Below are 21,549 nucleotides of genomic sequence, written 5' to 3'. Positions count from 1 at the left end.
TCGCTTCTCGATGGTGTCGATAGTAAGGGAGCTGTTAGAACTTACTTGTCGAATACCAATTCCCTGTTGGTCATTAACTATTAAGAACACTATAAGAGGTAACTCGATTGCTAACCGATAACCTCCGTAAAGGCTCGTCCTCGTAACTATAATGAAGCATTAACTTTATAAATTTTTTAAATTAGCTCCACTATATTAAGTTTTAAGGTCATCCTTTTTATTTAAATTAAAGAGGGTTTATTTTGACAGGTAAACAAAATAGATCCCTAATAAAAAAACATAATTTGTTTCAGAGAGTCTAGTATTGAATAATCGAAAATTATACAAGTGAAAGTCTGTAAAAATATTACTTATTTTAATGGATTTTTTCATGCCTGGAAATTGCTACGCATAATAAACCTTAATCTTTAAACGAGCAATTCTTGTATATATATATATATATATACAGGGTGTAACAAAAACAAGTGATAATAATTTGGGGTGTGTACGTGTTCCATGTAGAGAGTTCACTGTGAAAGTAGCAGCGCTGAAAGACCAAATTTTTTTTTCACTTATTTTTGTTACACCCTGTATATATAATTGGAATCTCGGAATCGGCTCCAACGATTTTCATGAAATTTAGTATATAGGGGGTTTTGGGGGCGATAAATCGATCTAGCAAGAAATTATTTTTAGAAAATGTCATTTTATTCGTAAACCACGAATAAAATGACATTTTCTAAAAATAATTCCTTGCTAGATCGAATACCGAGCAAAGCTGGGTCAAATAGCTAGTAATAATATTATGGTCTATTTATGCGTTGCAATTTTCAGACATGAAAAATTTCATCAAAATTTCAGGCTAAATCTAGATAATAAAAAAAAACGTTTCTATTTTCAGAATCCAAGCCGAGTGATATTGTTGAATTGTATATAGATAACAAAGCGTGTAGTAAAATGTATAATGATTTCTAGAAGTATCGTGTAATTGAAATAATAGATATTGTATTCAGAAGTCATGTGATGGTATGTAGTGAAATCGTGCAGCTAATGAGCACATAGGAAGTTGTATATAATAGCGATATTATCATGCAAATACGGGCTGTATGTTAAAACAATATGTTGACACAATTTCGACATGGTGACGACAAAGGGTATGCACATTTCAACATACAGAGAATTAATTTAGCATAACTCTGTAGGGTTCCGTAAGAACGGAAATACATTAACTTTTATCATTAGACAATCTTGTCTTTGTTTATCTTTAGCTTTTTATGTTGTTCATAGTTTTATAACTATAATGTTATTCATTGTTAACTATTGATTGTGACAATTTAAATTTTTAAATCACACACGAATGACGACTAAAGAGAGATCAGGCGCAGAACCATTTTTTACATTAATTCATCAAGCCCCATACCGTCTGTAATATGCAAGGCAAATTTGGAAATATTTTGATGTTCCAACCCGGGAAAAGGCCAAAGCTCTATAGGACAAATGGACCAAAGCGTTTATCAAGCTTGTGGGCGCGTTTAGACGTGCGCGTTTTCTCCGCGCGCGGTTTAGCTCGCATGTTTTCCAAAACGCTGCAGCAGAAAACGCACACGTCTTAACGCGCCGTGTTACAGTAGCTTGCACTAGATGCTGGAGATGTTAGATAACATTGTAACTGATCCAGCACTGAAATCCAATAATACCGGCACTTGTAGTGCAAATCCATACTAATATTATAGATGTGAAAGTGTGTCTGTCCGTCTATCTGTTATCCCTTCACGCCAAACCGTTCTACTCATATTGTTGAAATTTTGTATCCATTCCCGGCACTCAAAGTGTCCCACATTTTATCCCGGAAAATGTCTCTGAAAATTCTCGCGCGTTTTATCTATTTTTCGGTTTTAGGCAGTTTTAGGTATTTCTCTAGTGTTAGGTAATATTGTAACTGATCCAACGCCAATAGCCTCTGATACTGTCTTTTGTATTACAAATCATACTCCATTTTCGTACGTCGCAGCAACCTGTATCATCGTGTGTCGGTGTAAAACCTGGGACGCTATTATGCGCGACGGACGCAGGACACCTGTTCATCGCGCCAAATGGATTGAGAGTGATTGATACGAAAGTGTTGCCAGTCCACAATCGCGAGTGCGACTGTAAAATGTATTGAAGTTTACAATATGGCTGCATTATCAGAATCTTCTCGGCAGGTGAAAATTGGGGCGCTGCATTTGGAATAAAATAATAATAGGGGATTTGAAAGTCGAATGCATAGTAATAAAAAAATACACCATTCACGATGTGTACGTCTTAATATGATTTTTAACTTATTAGCGTAGTGCTCTAATTTAAATTTGAGAGGAAAACAAAGTCCTAAGGATTAAACTGAGGACCTCATAATTGAAGACGTGAGTGGAAGAATCGAACAAGTAACATTTCGTAACACACGGACAATAACTCATTTTTTCCCTTGTTATTTTAATAAACCTTGTAACTTATATAATTCAAAACCTAGCTAATATATCTGGCTACACATATAATCCACAGTTTTTCTATTTCAAATAATTTTCGTCGTCCGAAAGCCTCTATTTAAGCAAAAAAACGAGATTTTTTTTTTCATGTTACTTACATGATTCTTCCACTCACGCGCACGTCCTGAATTATAACCAGTATAATCGTTAGGATAATAATGGTATCGTTTATTTTGTTTATTGAATTATCACAAGCGTCAACATTTATTACACAGATCACACAAATGCCTCATTTACTTCAGATGTAAAGTTTATTTCCAAATATATTAGCTCCTTTAGGTGGTCATAACCCATAGGCTATTAGCTATACTGTCGTTGCAAAAAGTACAGCGGGCTAAAATGGTCGCTTTGGAGAATCATATTATGAATCATAATATGATAATTTTTTTAAAAAACGCATAATGCAAGTCTGCTTGCAATTCATGTCTAGTAATTCGTACTCAATTGACATTTGTCAGTTTGACAGTTTTGACAATTCATTTGCTGAATTGATTGAGAGGAATTGCTAGTTACCATTTTAGCCCCGCAGTTTTCGCACGCGAAGCAGCTAGCAGCTAGTGATGTTAAAATTTAAATATTTTCCTGTTAGTGAATTGTGGTGTGTTTTATAAAATCGTGGTGCGTTCTCGTGGGTTGGCGTTTGCGCTTTATAATCCAACTGTCATTTCCTGAAATCTATTTAAATACACAAAACCACAGCGAAAACAATCCTGAAAAATGGTTTAATATGCTATATTATCATACTTATGATGCTGAACAATACAATATGGTATAGTACGGGAGACCTAGAACAATTTTGTTTTTGATTACTAACAAGATATTTTTTGTAAGTAGCTTCATTTTGTTTGCTAATTACAGAACCCTATAACGGAACCCTAACAAGCTGATTTTTTGTAGTGTTACGGACATATAGTGCCATCTAGCGTCAAACCAGCAAACCTTATCAAGGGAACACCGACAACATAAATCCCCTACTCAATACTAGATGGCGTGAGGTGCGCAAGTACATACTCGAACCTTCTAGAAAAGTCCAACACATGTTTACGTGTTTACCTGTTTATTTGTTTACGTGTTTACTTGTTTACGTGTTTTTGTGTACATTCGGGAAGAAATGTTCTCGAACAGTCTAGGGCTCGCCTCGACCCACATAAATAGTGGCAGGAGGACGGGCTGTAAGTCAGTTCGTTTCGAGCGATCATCAAGGCGATTTCGGAGTGAAAACAAGTTATTAATAGTGAGTGAACCAGTGAAACCTACGACTTGGCTATGACCTAGGACAGTGATAGTGCTTAGTGATTGGACCTAGTGATTTGTGTTTGGACCTAGTGTGTTTTTGTGTGACCTAGACTTAGTGAATAAAGTCTTCAAGAGAGTCAGCAGGTCTTTCTCTCCAAATCCTTGAACCCTAGCACGTAACAGTATATTGGTAGGTTAATAGTTATATAATTTAAGAGTAACATTGTCCTACAAATAGAATAATCCATATTTTAGGACCTTGACGGTCCTAAAATATGGATTTTTCTATTTGTTTGTCAAAGTATGAAATCCTTTCTATCTCTGTTAGCTACCACTTTCTAGATTTTTTGAAAATAAAAAGTTGTTCTGAATCTTATCAAAATAAAGCTACTCACAAAAAATTTACTTGTTAGTAACAAAAAAAATATTCTAAGGCTCCCGTACCAGTGTGTTTACAAAAGTGTTAAATTTTTAACCATTTTAAAAATTTCACTTTCATTTTAACTGTTTTGATAAAACACAAATAATACACGTTTAAAAATGTTGTTGACAACAACACAGCTGAATTAAAAATGAACTTAAATATTCTCTCTGAAAATATATTTAGAACATACACCGAGCTCGTAAATTATATATTTTATCGAAAACATAAAAATATCATAAGACATTTTATCGCTCGCATCTTTTCTTGAATCGTATCTTTGAAGTTCTCTTACAAAGTGACTCTGATGCTTTTATAGTTGTTATCTGAGGGACAGAAAAACACTTCAAACATTTTCATTCCATGTTTTATTTGGACATTATGAACGTTATATCTGGATAAATCGCTTTCGAACATTTTAAAATATGTTATGACTATTTTGGATGCGATTTAAAAATGTTTTCACTTAATTCTTAAATATGAAATAAGAAAAGAAAATGGTTTTGCGATATAAGTAATTGAATAAAGAAATAATAATAAGTAATATCTATCGTTATGTGCCGGATATATTTGTCCTTTTTAATATACCTAACCTACTCATTCCTCAAGAAGATTATAATCGTCCCTGTTGAACTAATGTGACGTGAATCGTGATTGTAACCAGATGCATCTTCTAGAGCTATAATCTTATTTTAACAAAAATGCTTCGAATATTTTTTTTTGTAATTGCAGAATACGAGTTTTACAGTCGCTGTGAACAGTTCAGGAGTTAAACGTCGATTTGCCACAACCACAAATAGACCGATTTATAGCCGCGTCGACTCCTGGACTATAGACCTAAAGATGGTGTAGATATGGTAGTGGAATTTAATACTACCACGGCGCATAATGCCTATTGAGAATTTAAGTTGATTACTTTTTACAGTAGGCCTCAGCCCTCATATTATTGGCGATTAAAATGCTAGAGGTAAATAATAATTACAAGTAGAGGTTTGATTTTCTTATATTTAAAAAGTATAAGAAAAATTTTTAAAAGGAAATCAAAAGGTTTCAAGTTTTATGGCCTTTTCACACTGACCTTTTGTGGGAAAGATATAATTATTATGCGTCCAAAAAGTCCATAATGGTTGGTTTTCATTATTCAAATCCAGTAAACCAATCCAGCGCTGGATTGCTACTGGAATAATGTTTTTTTTATGAAATAAGGGGGCAAACGAGCAAACGGGTCACCTGATGGAAAGCAGCTTCCGTCGCCCATGGACACTCGCAGTATCAGAAGAGCTGCAGGTGCGTTGCCGGCCTTTTAAGATGGAATAGGGTAATAGGGGAGGGTAGGGAAGGAAATAGGGGACGATAGGGAAGGGAAAAGGGTAGGGGATTGAGCCTTGGATATAAAGGGCATTGGAATGCACTGGAATGCAATTTAGATTGGAATAATGTAAACACGCTTCGCTAAATCTAATTACATAATAATTACATAAAATCTAAACGATGAAGGTGATCGGCTGTTTGTAATTAGATAAAATCTAAATGCTTAGTTCTTACTATAATAATTATTTATCCTCACTATAGAGTGCGTCAAATGTCTATATTCTGTGGAATATCTAAATGCACCTAACTCTACTGTAGTGTCGCGTTTACGGCTTCGACATTTGCGCACATAAATCTAATTTTAGAGTAATTATTTTATTTGCATATGTATGGAGCGTGGACGGCGGACAGAGAGAATTCCACGCAGAATAAGCGATTCAGAAAATCACAGGGAAATAACCACAAGCGTTTTCATTTGTGACTACCACAATCTGGGTTAACACTAGAAATACCGGAATTCTGAACTTCCTAGAAAGACCAAGAGCGGTCAAATGACCCATCGTATGTTTTTACATTTTTTGTTTGTCTTACTATTTTGCTTTTGCATTTTATTGATCATGTAATTATTCATAAATGTAACTAAATTAAATTATAGAACAAATATTAAAGAAAATTATTTAAAAAAGCATTTTATAGACCTGCTGGCTGCTACTGATATATAATGACATTATAATGACTCCACAAGATTTATTGGTTTTGTTCCTGTATTTGAGCATAAAACACCGTTTTTTAGATTTTATATTTTCTCATTTTAGCAATAGAATAGTAAAGTTACTCTTATGTACAGTAATTGACGTCTAGAAGCCATGAACATCTTGATGAAAATACCCTATTGGAGGACAAAACTATTATTTTTTCGTGTCGTATTTTTGATCACAATATAAAAATCTTTTATCACTAAAGCAAAAAAAGTATAAAAAATATGCTTTAGAAATGAAATATACTTAAAATTAGCATAAATATAACAATTTTTATCATATTTTCATAGAACTACATATCGCAACTTTTAGTTTGTTATTTGCTTCGATTGTGTGGGTAAAACAAAAAATAAAATTAACTTAGCATAGTTATTTCATTGAAATTCGAACTACTAATAAGCCTTGGCTGTGTTAGGTCAACTCAGGTCAATACTATAAAAATTGACACAGTATTTTTGTAGTAACATTGATAATTAAAAAAAAAAACAGGGTTTCATTAGGCAAAAAACTTGAAGTACGTTACAATATCAAAACAGGCAAGGCAAAAGGTTTTATTTGTGCACATACTATATTTGTAAATATATTACCATTATTTTTAAATATAAACAATTTTAAACCATTTATGTAAATAAAATCATTTATCCCACTTTTGTCCTAACTCCTATCATTCATTGACAAGTCTATTTCAGTCGAGTTTTTTATAAACTTTAAATTAAATTTCAAATACAAAACACAAACAAAACATAATAATAATAAAAAATTTGAAAGAAAAATAAAACCCACTTTCTTTAGAAATTTTATTCACCTGATAAAAAGCAACATCCGTCGCCCATGGACACTTGCAGCATCAGAAGAGCTGCAGGTGCGTTGCCGGCCTTTTAAGAGGGAATAGGGTAATAGGGGAGGATAGGGATGGGAAGGGAATAGGGGAGGGAATTGGGCCTCCGGTAAACTTACTCACTCGGTGAAACACCGCACAAGCGCTGTTTCACGCCGGTTTTCTGTGAGAACGTAGTATTTATCCGGTTGAGCCGGCCCATTCGTGCCGAAGCATGGCAATCCCACGTATAAAACCCACTCCCACTCTACGTTTAGGCTGATCAAAATATAGCCTATTTGTGTATTGTAAGGGATGTATCACAGAAAATACGCGTGGCACTCGACGACTGCCGCGGTAAAGTTATTAAATAGGATTTTTTATCAACTTATGCAATTATAATTAGCATACCTTTATAGTGGCACGCAAACACCGTTCCGAAGTCTGCTGAACTGAAAAGACGAGAGACGATGCACGACAACGCCGCACCGCTGTGGCGGTCGGAGTGGAAAGGGCGGATCCAGGGGATGTCATGGGGGTCATGACCCTCCCTGGGTCCAGGTCCTAGGTGAACCACTAAGTAAAATTGTTAAACATACTGATTTTATAGATTTTATTTAAGACGTAAAAGAAAAATTGATTTTGTTATTTAAATATACTTGTATCTATTATAATCAACATTAAATTATAAGTTCCTTCTTGTGTCTTGACTCTTGACCACGAATATGTGACCCCCTGGCGCCAAAGCTGGATCCGCCCTTGGGTGTTAGGTTTATTTTCGTAACGGAATTTCTTGATTCGGTCGCCGAGCTCAAAGCCAGCAATAAAAGCTATGCAATAGCTTAATAAAAAAATATCCACAGCCGAACATAATAGAACCTCATCCTTTTTGGAAGTCAGTTAAAAACAAACTTGAAACGTATAAAAGACAAGGAATTAATGCCCCTAAGATTAAGTTCCTCCATGGACCACCACGACGGCGATTAAATGTTTACGATTATATCGCCAGGAATCAGGCCGTGAACACATGAGTGGTTTGGTGACGTGCCGTTATGTTTTGTTACTATTTACATGAGAATATTAATTACTTTACTTAGTATTCTTCTATCTCGAATTAGGTTTATTACTTTTGTGCTTAAAGTATTGATAAGACAATCGTATATAACTATTTATATTAAACAGTAAAAAAGCCAGGAATCCATAAATAAAACCTTAACACGTGGGAGAGCTATGCTTCGGCATGAATGAGCCAGCTCGACCGGAGAAATACCACGTTCTCACAGAAAACCGGTATGAAATAGCGCTTGCGCTGTGTTTCGCCGAGTGAGTGAGTTTATCGGAGGACCAATCCCCTACCCTATTCCCTTCCCTACCCTCCCCTATTCCCTTCCCTTCCCATCCCTACCTTCCCCCAATAGGGGATATATTCCCTATTCCCTCTTAAAAGGCCGACAACGCACCTGCAGCTCTTCTGATGCTGCGAGTGTCCATGGGCGACGGAAGTTGCTTTTCATCAGGTGACCCGTTTGCTCGTTTGTCTCCTTATTTCATAAAAAAAAACCTTAACAGAGTTTTAAAAAGAATGCTAGCAGCCAACGTTTTTGTAACTCGATTTCAGTTGTTCAGTCATTGAAGTTATTCAATAGCTAATAGCGTACGTCTAGTCACACGCACACAAACACCGTGACGAAATCTGCTGGACTAAAACGACGCGATGTTAGACGAGAGTTAGGATTTATTCGTTACGTAATTTTTTGATTCGGTCGCCGAGCTCATAGCCCAAAATGCAAGCTGAGCATAGCTTAAAATCCCATCACCTAGTTACGCAAATGTCCTTTCCCAACCATATTTGACGACCTCTGTGGCTCAGTTGATGGGCTGTTGGTAGCTCAAGGTTACGGGTTTGAATCCCGCCAACGGAACAAACAGTTTTCAAAGTTCCTGGGTCATGGATGTGTATTAAATAAGTGTATCATATAAAAAAAAACTTAAATATTATAATACTCGTATGTCATAATTATGTATAGTAAAAAAGTTTTAAATATATTTCCGTCCGTAACACAAGTCCTTCAGGTACTTAGCACGGGGCCAGACTGTCGTGGTGTGAAGCGTCCATAGATATTATTATTTAGTCCAAACTCCAAGGCAATAATTCATGTATGCCATGTTTACCCAAACACGGCTGAAAACTCCTCGTTTATAATTAGCCAAGTCATTTACAACTTTGTAGCTCTTATTCTTCCCTGGCCGCCCGCCAGAAATATATTTCAACGTAAATGCACAATTTGCACAGTTTTCAATATCCCTATTTGTGTTCGGCTTTTTATTTGTTTTAAAATGTTTCTCTATCGACGCTCATGCAACCTATGTTTTAGTATTTACATGTTTTACTTTTTAGTGTTTGCTATTGAAGTTTATGCTAGAATACCATTTTACGAAGAGGGTATAGCTATAATGGTACAATATATATACTTATAAAATTACATGGACTGACTGACTGACTGACTGATTCATCATCGCTGAGCAAAAACTGTAAAAGTTACAGCCACGAAATTTGGTGAGTAGGGTTGTTTTAGTAGACACCCACTAAGGAAGGAATTTTGAAAATTTTACCCCGAAAGAGGTGCGAAATTTCGGGGCCAATAAATGACGGACTTTCATTAAAATGAAAGTCCGTCATTTCTTGAGTTAGAAACATGAAACTTTATTTTTGGGTTACTGATTAAAAATGAATGGATACGTATTTAAGCGTTTTTGGAAATTCTACCCCCAAGGGGGTGAAATTGGGGTTGAAAGTTTGAATGAAAGTCCGTCATTTCTTGAGCTAGAAACATGAAACTTTATTTTTGTGCTACTGATTAAAAACGAATGGATACGTATTTAAGTGTTTCTGGTAATTCTACCCCCAAGGGGGTGAAATTGGGGTAGAAAGTTTCAATGAAAGTCCGTCATTTCTTGAATTAGAAACATGAAAGTTTATTGACGTTTGCGTTTGACGTTTGCTCAAATAGGGTTCGTTTTTACCCTTTGTATAAGGAACCACAAAAACAAAAAGGAGAAAACTATCCATCATTGTTATTATACTATGTTAACGCGGATGAAGTCGCGGGCAACAGCTAGTAGACTATAAGAGTATTCTACTGGACCTAAGATAGATAAAGATATTGTTAAGCTTGTTTTTCTTCATGAAAAGTAATGGTCAGAAACGAGACAATAGATGTGACGCAGAGATACATAATCTTAGTTCTGTCTACTCTGATAGCGGTTTAAATTGAAATGTCATGCAGTATAACAATTAACATTTTTACTTTGTATGCATCGCTAAGTTGGGCCTGGTCTCGTCTCTGTGTGAACTGACCCTAAGTCTAACTCTACGTCTCTACGTCTAACTTTACTTTAGCTTAAGCGCTTGGTATGTCGAGATAAAACACAAGTACGGACGACCTCTAATAAATCATTTGTGAACCGTTTTGGGGCTCGCTTCCTACATCTGCAAATATCTACCTAAATATACTAATACAATACGTCATACTGCTGGCTATTTAGGTAACATTTTAGCTTAGTTTTCCTAGTTTTGCGGTGATATTCAATATGAATACGTTTCCATTTTCGATGTATGTTTTGAGTACTCTACGTTATATTAATTATTGTTTAAAACAACATAATATTATTATATTTATTATTATATTAAAAAGTTGTGTGTTAATCTAGTTGTGCCTTAACTACTGCCATACCGAATTTCATCAAAATCCTTTCAGTTAGTTTTGGACGCAGGCGTAGCAAACTTATTTGCTTACTCGCTTACAGGGTGTAACAAAACTAAGTGATAAAACTTTAGGGTGTGTATGAGTCACTTCTATAGAGTTGACTGTGAAAGTAGCAGCGCTGAAAGAATAACTTTCTTGATAACGTTTGTATGGACAAATCCAGGCAGTTGTCCATACATAAGTCTCAAAAATGTCTCCTTCAGTGCTGCTACTTTCACAGTGAAGTCCATATTATAAGGGACACATACACACCCTAAAGCATTGTCACTTAGTTTTATTACACATTTGTATGTACATACAAGCATTTGCTTCTGTTATTTCAGTAGGGTGACAAAAATGCAAAAAAATATTCATTGCTCCTAAAAATCTCGAGAAGAAAACTTAATTCGTATGTAAATGAGACACGGAACAAAACAAAAAAGTCTCTTATGAAGATCAAAAGCTAATCCTGGCTTACCAACTATGGAGTATGTTTTTTAGAAAAATACATACTCCATAGTTGGTAAGCCAGGATTATGGAAATGGCAAAACTTTGTAGGGACAGAACTGGGCCTTTGTGTTTTCTATTCATATGGCAGAAGTTACAAGTCGGGGTCGAGTGGCTTAGGATCATTTATTCTTTATCTTCATTTGTTATGTTGTCCTAGTAGTCTAGTACTCGTGTACTTACAAAAGCTTCTCGCCTTCAGCGTCGGAAAGTTTAATCGTTTCGGACTCCGCGTTGTAGTTAAAAGTAATTGGAGACGACATGCTTTCTTACAGATTTTTAGCTTAACGGCGACTGTTCTGTAAAATAATTATTATTTTAAAAGATGCCTCTAAGGCTTATACATTATAATATATTCATAATATTTATGAATATAAAAGCCTTATTTAACTTTGTTTTTGGCGCGGTAACAGGAGATATTTTGTTATGATAAAAAGTATATATACGAAGTAACTTAGTACTAAATTTGATCAGCGACTTAAACATGAGAGGTAACAGAACAGACGGTCAGACTGAATTTCGCATATACAAATATGGACGTAATTTAATGTTGCAAGCTTTAAAATTCATTTATAAAACTGAGAAGCCAAGCCAATTTAAATTAACACAAATAAATTCAATACTCAACTTATAATTCCACAGTAATAATTGTTTTCTGGAGCGCATTTAAAACTACTCTATAATTACTGGCTCTATAAAATGTTGTTTATTAAAAATTGAATAAAGAAACAAAACAATAAGAAACAATAAAGTGAGTACACAATGGTATTAAGATTTGACCGCGAGCTGGCAACGAGTCAACTGCGCCAAACCCATGTAGGTCATGTTTTGACTGAAGATAATAAATAATACTTCAACTTTGACATATTTAACTAGTTTATATTAACACATCGAAGACTCCCGGGCTTAGCAGGAATTGTGAGGTATATAATAATAATAGCTCCCACACCGGAGTAATTTTATAGTGCCCAAGTGTATGCGCAGTATACAAGAGCACTTTCTATTCCTTTACTCTCATAACCCAGTGGGACGGAAGACCGACACGACCGGCGAGAGATCAGGTGCAGGACCGACTTTTTACATGCCCATCCGACGCATGGATCATCTTACTTGTCAGACAATCAGGTGATCAGCCTGCATTGTCCTAACCAAACTTGGAAATAACATGTTACCAACGCGGGAATCGTACCACAACCTCCGAGTCAAGAGCCGCGCTCTGTACCACTAGACCACGGAGGCGTTGTGAGGTATATAGGATACCTACATAATGAGTTGTCAATTTGCTCACACTATTAGAAACATAGATTTGTTTGTTTAAAATAACATCATGCCCGCTTTATGTTTGCAGTGATTGCTAAGCTCAATCTGCTTTGTGGGGTCATAAAGAGCTGTCTTTTCGGCGCTGTTATAATCATCATACAATTTTCTTTCATAATGTTAGGAACACGATATGTTGATGAACGTATTATGCATATGATTGCTCGTGGATCCTACTGAAGTAACATGCGATTCGTAGTTTAATTTTGACTACTATCAGACTTTTGCGGGCAACAAGACGTCGCACTTAAAAACTGCCCTAACTGTATTTAAAGGATGTTTTATTTTGTCGGGCTAATACAACGTAGGAGTACCGTAAAGTAGTGTTAGAAGGGTTCCCTTTGTTCCATTATGCCCTTAACTAGCCTTTAAGAAGCTGATGGTATAACGTGTAAACGGCGTTTATATAAAAGTCACTACTATGGGTTTTATCACCATCAGAGAAATTAATTAAAGGCAGAGGATGGATCTACATAATTGTGTCGGGTTAAACGCCGTTTACAGTTTAAAATAAACATTTACTACAAAGTAAGAGTAGAAACATCAATAAATCGGTTGCTTCGTGACTACTGAATGCGACTGTACCTATGCTATTTGAAAGATTCAATATTTGTTTCAGTTAACCAGAAATAGCAACTAGCGCTTACTACGCAACTAGCTTCGTGCTAAATATTCTATTTAGCAAGAACACACCATACAGACTTATATTACCTCTCGCAACATAATATTTATGTTGACGTTTTTTTTTTAAGAAATAAGGGGGCAAACGAGCAAACGGGTCACATGATGGAAAGCAACTTCCGTCGCCCATGGACACTCGCAGCATCAGGAGAGCTGCAAGTGCGTTGCCGGCCTTTTAAGAGGGAATAGGGTAATAGGGGAGGGTAGGGAAGGAAAGGGAATAGTGGAGGGTAGGGAAAGGAATAGGGTAGGGGATTGGGCCTCCGGTAAACTCACTCACTCGGCGAAACACAGCGCAAGCGCTGTTTCACGCCGGCTTTCTGTGAGAACGTGATATTTCTCTCTCATGGCTCTCCCACGTATAAAACGACGTCATAAGTACCACTTATTCAAACTCCAAGGTAATATAACTTTGCCAAATAGTTGCAGTTTTACACAGCAAGAAGTCAAGAATTACGTGTATTCATATGCATATCACTCTAATTTAGCCTAATGCCGCACAAAGCCTGCATATATTCGCCATTCAGGCGGTAAATGCCAGGCTTACATAGATCTGTAGGTAATAACAGGTACGTGACGTCACTGATGCCTGATTGTAATCGTCGGCCATTGTGCGTGGCCGGATGCAAACTACACGATCCAATCTCTCGCCCTTACACAAAGGAGTCCAGGGCTGGCATTTAGGCCGTCCATTTACACAAATGCCCGGTTTCTGAACCTTTTTGACAGTTTCTTCTGTTTTCCAACACTTCTAATTGGAAAACTTAACGCGGCCTGGACCAAGTTATTAAAAACATAAACTCCTGTCAAAAACTTCAACGTGGTTCACTTACGTCAGGCTGGGGTTACGTTAACTCTGGGTTAAATATTACATACTTTCCTTCGTTTTCATATTTATGAAGAAAGGACGGTAAATAAACATGTTATTTTAACACAGGGTTAACTTTGAATTACATTGTCGCAGGTCACAACTAACAATGGTAGCATGAATAGTTCTGAATCGAACTATAATGTTTAACGCAGTAAACTTACAATATGTCAAAACTCGACGTGCAGAGTTATAGTTGTTTCTAAACAACTATAACTCTGTATAAATAGTTTAAAACGATTAAAAGCTCTAGCTTTTAATCGTTTTAAACTATTTATAAACTCATTTATTCGTGTGTCGTTATGGCCCCAACATCGTGAATACACGACAGCGCTACGGCGCCGCTATTCGCTATTATATTATCGTTCCATACATTTGCTTGTAATCTTGCGATGTAGCCGCCAAACCGGGTTTTGGGCGAGCGCACGTAAATCCATCCATAGGCTGCGTGTCCACCAGAGATGTGTTGCGAGGAATGTGTTTTTGAGAACCAATAGAATCGCTACATTGACGTGAGCTTGCCATGACATCGCTCAGCGCAGCGATTCTATTGGATCTCAAAAACTCATTCTTCGCGACACATCTCTGTTGGAAACGCATCCTTAAAGAATAATCGCAGTTCGTCTTCACGCGTTCGGACGCATTATAGTTTACACTACTAAAATACAAACTACATCCATAATTTGGCAAGTCCTCTGTGTATTATCATTAATCAACAAAGCCCCCATATTATCAGAAACTGCTAATTATCACCGGAGGTCGCGTCAAACGAAAGCACGATACAGACAAATTGACACGAATTTATGTCCTTTGAGTATTTAATTGCGAATTCCGAATAGCTGTTTGAACTTCATCCAATTTTCTCATCAACTGCCGTGCTGGCAATCCGTTTTGCGACTGTACGTACTTTGGAAAATTAACTGATATTAATGATTCTTTAACGTGTTGAGTTAATTTTTTTACATAAACATAATATTTTAAGAATTTGTAAACAGTTTAATTTCGCCGATTTTAGTTTGTGTCTATCAAAACGTAGCTTTAATCATATTGTGATCATCTGAGCAAAGCGCCTATAATTATGGACAACCATTTAATTGTTTCTAACGCAAACTATTTCAGTTCTAAGTATGTTCATAATATGTATAACAACATAATTATACATATTATTATGTATAATTATACGGATATGCGGGTAAAAGAGACAACTAGTGATACGTCAATTGTGCCAAATTCTACGTGTTCCGGAACCAGACGTTCAGTGTTTTGAAAACAGGGTGTAACAAAACTTTGGAGTGTGTACTTACTGTGTATGCAGTGCCGTAAATAGCCTTTCTTGCGCCCTGTGCGAGCTTATATTATATAACTGCACCTTTGTTTTTTAACCGACTTCCAAAAAGGAGAAGGTTATATGTTCGGCTGTGAATTTTTTTACTACATTGGGAAACATTTCTGGGGCGCAGCGGGAAGTACTTTATCGGGAGCAATTCAAAAAAAGTAAGAGTTGCCTGGTATGCCCATTCTTGCGCCTCTCAGAGACTACGCCCTGTGCCTGGGCACCGGTGGCACCACCCTATTTATGGCACTGTATGTATGTATCCCTTGTATAGAGTTCACTGTAAAAGTAGCAGCGCTGAAAGAGCAATTTTTTGTGATGTGTATGGGCAAGCACACTTGTGTATGAGAAAATATGTGACACAATTTTTCCATACACAAGTTTTAAAAAGTTGTTCTTTCAGCGCTGCTACTTTCACAGTGGACTAAGAGACAGAGTCGAGTAAGAGACACAATAATATGATCACCCTAAAGTATCATCACTTAGTTTTGTTACACCCTGTATACAGTAACTGTGCGAAGTTCATAATGACGTGTGTTTCAGTTCTGAGAATTATTTGTTTAATATTAAACCAAAACCGTTTGTTTGGTTTGCGCCGCGTTTTCGGGTTAAGTTCTGTGGACACGTGGAAATGAGGAATATACTATATTATGTAGGTATACGTAGATTTCATAATCATATTACTTCATGGTACAATTTTTTGACGGAGTTACTCCTTAGTTTGTATTATTCGTAGCGTTGGACGTTGGCACAACTGGCAAATGCCGTCATTTTGTAAAGTGTCAAATGAGTGACAGCTAAATAACTATAAAATATATGGAATATGGATAGATGTACCATCAAAATTCGGATGCCGTTGATAAAAAGAGCGTTAGTCATTTTTTACAGTAAGTGCGCCTACCCTGCGCTTACATTGTAAGCACATAAATGTTATTCTCCTCACGCACTGTCGTAAGCACTCTGTATTCAGAATCTATTGCCTCTGTACTTATTACTCTGTGCAAACTTGATACAACCTTGAACGTTTGATGAACCCAATTTCCAATGATATCTTTTAAAGTTACAATAAGATTAGGAGACCTTTTTAAAGGTCAATGTAAACATAAGAGGTCAGGTCCCTCTACGGGTCCTGACCTACCCTTAGCCCTTTTGCCCCAACAGACAATACGTAAGTTTTTTTAACCAATTCAAAGTGTTTCCTGACATTTTTAGCGTTACTACCCCTTAGACATAATATGAAAAAAACGATTTATTATGACTTTATAAACCACAAAGCTGTTGAGTCGCGCAGTAAGATGTCGCGAGTTTGAGCCGCATATCGCATTGCGAACGTCTGCAAATGGCGATTCAAGTAAAAAATTATGTAACAAACAACACAAACTTTTACAAAAACATGAAACCCAAAACCTTCCGACCCAAATGTCAGAACTGATCAGTCCTCTATTAAATTCCTTATATGTAATAAATTTTATTGGACAAATAAATCTTACCGAACAAATTCTTACAATAAAAGTTGAACCTCGCGACGGTAAATTATATTGACACTGGCGTATTGAGGAGGGCCGTCTGAGTGAAGGCTGCGGGTGACATGTTTTATATATTAAGTACAAACTATGAGCCGAGTCCCAAACCTATAATATCATACTAAATTTTTTGCGATAGCCTTCTTTCTGGCGTAGACCATAGATGTTGCACAGGAATTCGTTTATTTTTTGGGATATAAACCGTCCTATATCCTTTCCCGGCATTCAAAGTATCATATATACGAAATGTACTTTTAAATGATTTTTAAGAGAACAGTAGACCTACACTATCGTGTTAGTAGCTGTACCGTAACACTTCCAGGTCTTTGATAAAGATGAAATTTTGTACACGCGTTGAGCGCGTTCTGATGACAATACACGACTAGCTAAGAAACGTCATTATCCAAGATGGCGGACAGGCTATTTGAAATATCCTTTTTACATTTATATTTTACATATAACAAGGAATGCTCATTTACTCAACACGATTTCAAGCACTGATTGTAGTTGGAATTTCGAGCATTCTCTGAGAGCATGCATGAGTAAAGAAAGGATTATTTGCTAACAAATCGAAGCGAGCTAACGAACTGAGATGCTGACAAAGAAATGTTAAGCTCAACTCAGTATAAAATTCCTCCAATATCTCATAAATCATGCATTAGAGAATTAGGAAGAATGTGATTTCTGCCGCACCGGCAACCGCTCCTATAACGAATTTATTGCGAGGTATAAAATGATAACTCGATAAAATAACGATTGATGGTTTCAAATATTATCATTTTTCCCAAGTTTTAACAAGTTACTGAAGTTATCTAGTTAAAGTTTATCTATTAACAGCATTACAACAATAGTAATATTGTAAACATTTTAACTTAAAAAAATTAAAAGCGTTAGTGACCTCCTCAGTGAGCTCCAATCAAAAGTAAAGCGGCGATATAAATCTTCATATTTAAATCGTTATTACGGCTTCATGCCATTATTTCTTTTAGATATAATAACAACATTACAATAATACTATCGTATTTTCAAATCCACTCTCACAAAATTATTTAATGCTCTAACAATTTATTAAGGTAATAGCAAAATCGATCCGTTCGATACAATTCGGCCGAAATGTAATTACTTTTCAATCATAAGCCTCATTCATACATTCAATTTGCTATAGCCCGATCGGGGGATGATCGAATGTCGAACAAAATCCCACTTAATTAGTTTATACTGGGGTAAAACTAATGCACTAGAGCGTGAATTACACCGCTGGACAAAAATATCGGGACATGGGAACATTTTTAAGTACACTTTTTTGGGATGGAACAAAAATATGATAATGGTTTCATGTCTTCAGGGCACGTGATTTTCGTAAATTCGTATAATACAATATGAATATAAATAAATATTTTAATGACTTAATAGGAACCATAAAACTCTAAAAATATGATATTGTAAAAGATAAATTGCATCCTAATATCAAGTTAAACTTCAATAATATAATTGTGGATTTTACATAAGCACGTAATTAAATATAATATAAATTATTATTGTATTTAGTATAACTCCACGTGATCCTCGTTTTAAACGTTCCTGGTAATTTTGTGTGGACGTGCGTAATTAATTACTATATTTAAATTAAGTTGTCCTAATTAAATGCCGGCTAGTGTAAATAGTCGTTAGTTTGTTTTGGATGTAATGTATTTTTTAATTCAAACAATATTGGTATTGGAGCAGCCTTTATTTTATTGATGGCTTTGTTTTCGTTTTATTTACACGTTTTCACATATGTACGAGTAAGTACAATTGTGTTTCATTTTAAAAAGCTTTGCCTTTTATTTACAATCCGGCACTGCGTTTTGCATTATTTAATATGTTTTATTATTATCGTCATCAACATTAAAACTATTGCACTTCTCTAGTATGAAGATCGTTTTTCGCACGGCACCCGTAAATTTTTCTTCAGTGAAAACTATTATATTCCTGGGACCGAAGTTTATCAATACCAAACTTTATCTAAATCGATTCAGCGATTTGAGAATGAATATAACTGATATACAGATACACATTTATCATATTAGTACGGATAATCGCTTCAAAGAAATATAAGTATCACTAAAACTAAAACAGGGTTCCGTTGAAAATTGATAACTTTAAAACCGGTCAGACAAATTCGCAGAAAACTTGTATTTTCAGTTCACTTCATACTAAATAGGGTGTCAACGAGGTAATTCAGATAAATTATGTTAAATGAAGGTGAACTCATAATATTAACGCTGCCATAAGTTTGGCAAACTTCCAAGTATTTGGCCTATTTAATAACAGATGTAGGGAATTAATGTGTACATGGTGATGACTATTCAGCTAATATAATCCATGTATGCGCTGATAGATAATACGATGAGATAGTAACACAGGTGTTGAAAGCATGGAGAAAAGAGGACGAAAGACGCGTAGCGAATGACAGTGCTACGTTAAAAGACGCTCTGCTACGTTGAAAGACGATCTGCTACGGCGAAAGACGTTCTGCTACCCTGAAGAACGGTTTGCTACATCACAAGACACTCTGCTACGTTAAAAAATGCTCTGCTACGCCGAAAGACGCTATGCTACGACGAAATACGCTATGCTACGACGAAAGATGTTCTGCTACGACGAAAGACGCTCTGCTACGACGAAAATTAACTCTTTGTTACGTTTAATGTAGCGGGTTACGGAAAAAGGTATATCACATAGCAGCAGCAGATTACAATTAAATCTAAACCGTGAACAGATATTTCCTTCATAAGACATCAAATGCAACGTCCACGAGATTAGAAATTAAAAAGATACACTTTGCAACTTCGCTTTTTTGAAGATTGACCCGGTTTTTGGGGTCTAAAGTTGCTACTAAACTAAAAGGTATCTTATGTATAATGAAAAAAGTCCTATTTCCAAAGTTGTTAATTTAATCTCCTAAGGAAATAATGAACATCATCGTAGTGACATGTAGCGTCGTAGATAAACGTAACGTAGAGCTACTATTGCATTTACAAACCACTAGATGACGCCCGCAACTCCGTTGCGCCAAAACTCGTTTATGGCGTGGAAACCGTCCATTTTTTCAGGATAAAAGTATCCTATGTCCTTTCTCGGGACTCAAAGTATCTCCATGCCAAATTTCAGCAAAATCGGTTTAGCGGTTTGGGCGTGAAGAGGTAACAGACAGACAGACAGTAAGACACACTTTCGCATTATATTATTAGTATGGAAAGTATGAAAGTATGGAAGTATGGATATTAGTATGGATAAACTGAAACAGGGTGTCAATACATGGAATAAAAATACAATGTAAACTTGTCTGTTCCAAATTCTCTCTGTCAACGTAGCATTTAAATTGTAAACGCTTTGCAGTAGATTCTTACATTATTGACCACAATGTCGGTACGGAGAATACGGTATTGAGTTACTGTCCCGATCAACGCGCCAAGCGACCGCGACTGAAACAAAAACAATAAAATGCCACTTTATGAACAAGGCTTTAAGTTTAATAATTATCTACCTACACTAGTCTAGCGATCCGGCGTAGAGAAAAAATAAACATAATAGGGCTTAGGGCGTGGACCCATGTCGACGGTGCGGTGCCGTTTGCCGTGCACCGCCACCGTAACACGGGTCGGTGCCGCACGGTAGACATGGGTCCACGCCCTTAGGCTGTCAAGTGACATTTTGTTTGAATTCTAGCCGGTCGCTGTCGCTTGCGGCAAAGATCGGAAAGCCACCTTTAGTTGGATACGAATACATTATAGTATCCAATTTTTAGGTTTCCAAACTGGGTACGGGCAGTTAAAGTAGAAATATATTATTTTATGTACTTTAAATACAAATGAAAAAATAAGTTCTAGTGTTTATTTTTAGCTAAATTTAATTATTTACTAATAAAATATAATACGATATTACTTCACGTAATGTGATTAATACAAGTTACATTTTGGTTACGAAAATATCGGCAATTTAATTTCATTCAGTCAATTTCTACTGTCTGTTGCATATAATCCATCCATACCTTAGGGGCTGTTTCACCACTTCCTGATAAGTGCCGGATATGCTATCCACAACTTATCTGACTGATATCCATACTCTATCTGTCAGATAAGTTTTGGATAGCCTATTCGAAAACTTATCAGGAAGTGGTACAACAGGCCCTTAATATTATAAATGCTTAAGTATGTCTATTTGTCTGTCTGTCTGTTACCTCTTTTTACTGTTACTGAAAGTTGGTATGGAGATACTTAACTCCCAGCAAAGGACATAGGATACTTTTCATCACGAAAAATTGCACGGTTTCCGGGTGATAAATGAATTTTTACGCAACAGAGATGCGAGCGTCATCTAGTAAATTATTAAAGACCCGTGGATATTAATTCATAACAGAAATGTAGTAAGAAACGTGCGCCGGGCTTTTATTGCTTAAGCTTGACCAAAGGATCACACTGCATAAGATATTGACCTCTATTATAATATAAAGCCCTCGCACTTACATATAAACTTAGCAATAT

The 21,549-nt window shown here is 36.1% G+C and overlaps 1 protein-coding gene across 3 annotated transcripts in view; it reads left to right on the top strand.

Moving 5' to 3' along the window:
- The window catches only part of LOC121734516 (furin-like protease 1), a 216,810-nt gene that overhangs the window by 61,524 nt on the left and 133,737 nt on the right, over positions 1-21,549 (top strand). The gene's annotated exons all lie outside the window — the stretch shown is intronic.

This window comes from Aricia agestis, chromosome 15 (assembly GCF_905147365.1).
Source record: "Aricia agestis chromosome 15, ilAriAges1.1, whole genome shotgun sequence".
Taxonomy (NCBI): Eukaryota; Metazoa; Arthropoda; class Insecta; order Lepidoptera; family Lycaenidae; genus Aricia; species Aricia agestis.
The sequence above is the reverse complement of the archived record's forward strand: the minus strand, read 5'-3'. Positions and strand labels throughout refer to the sequence as shown.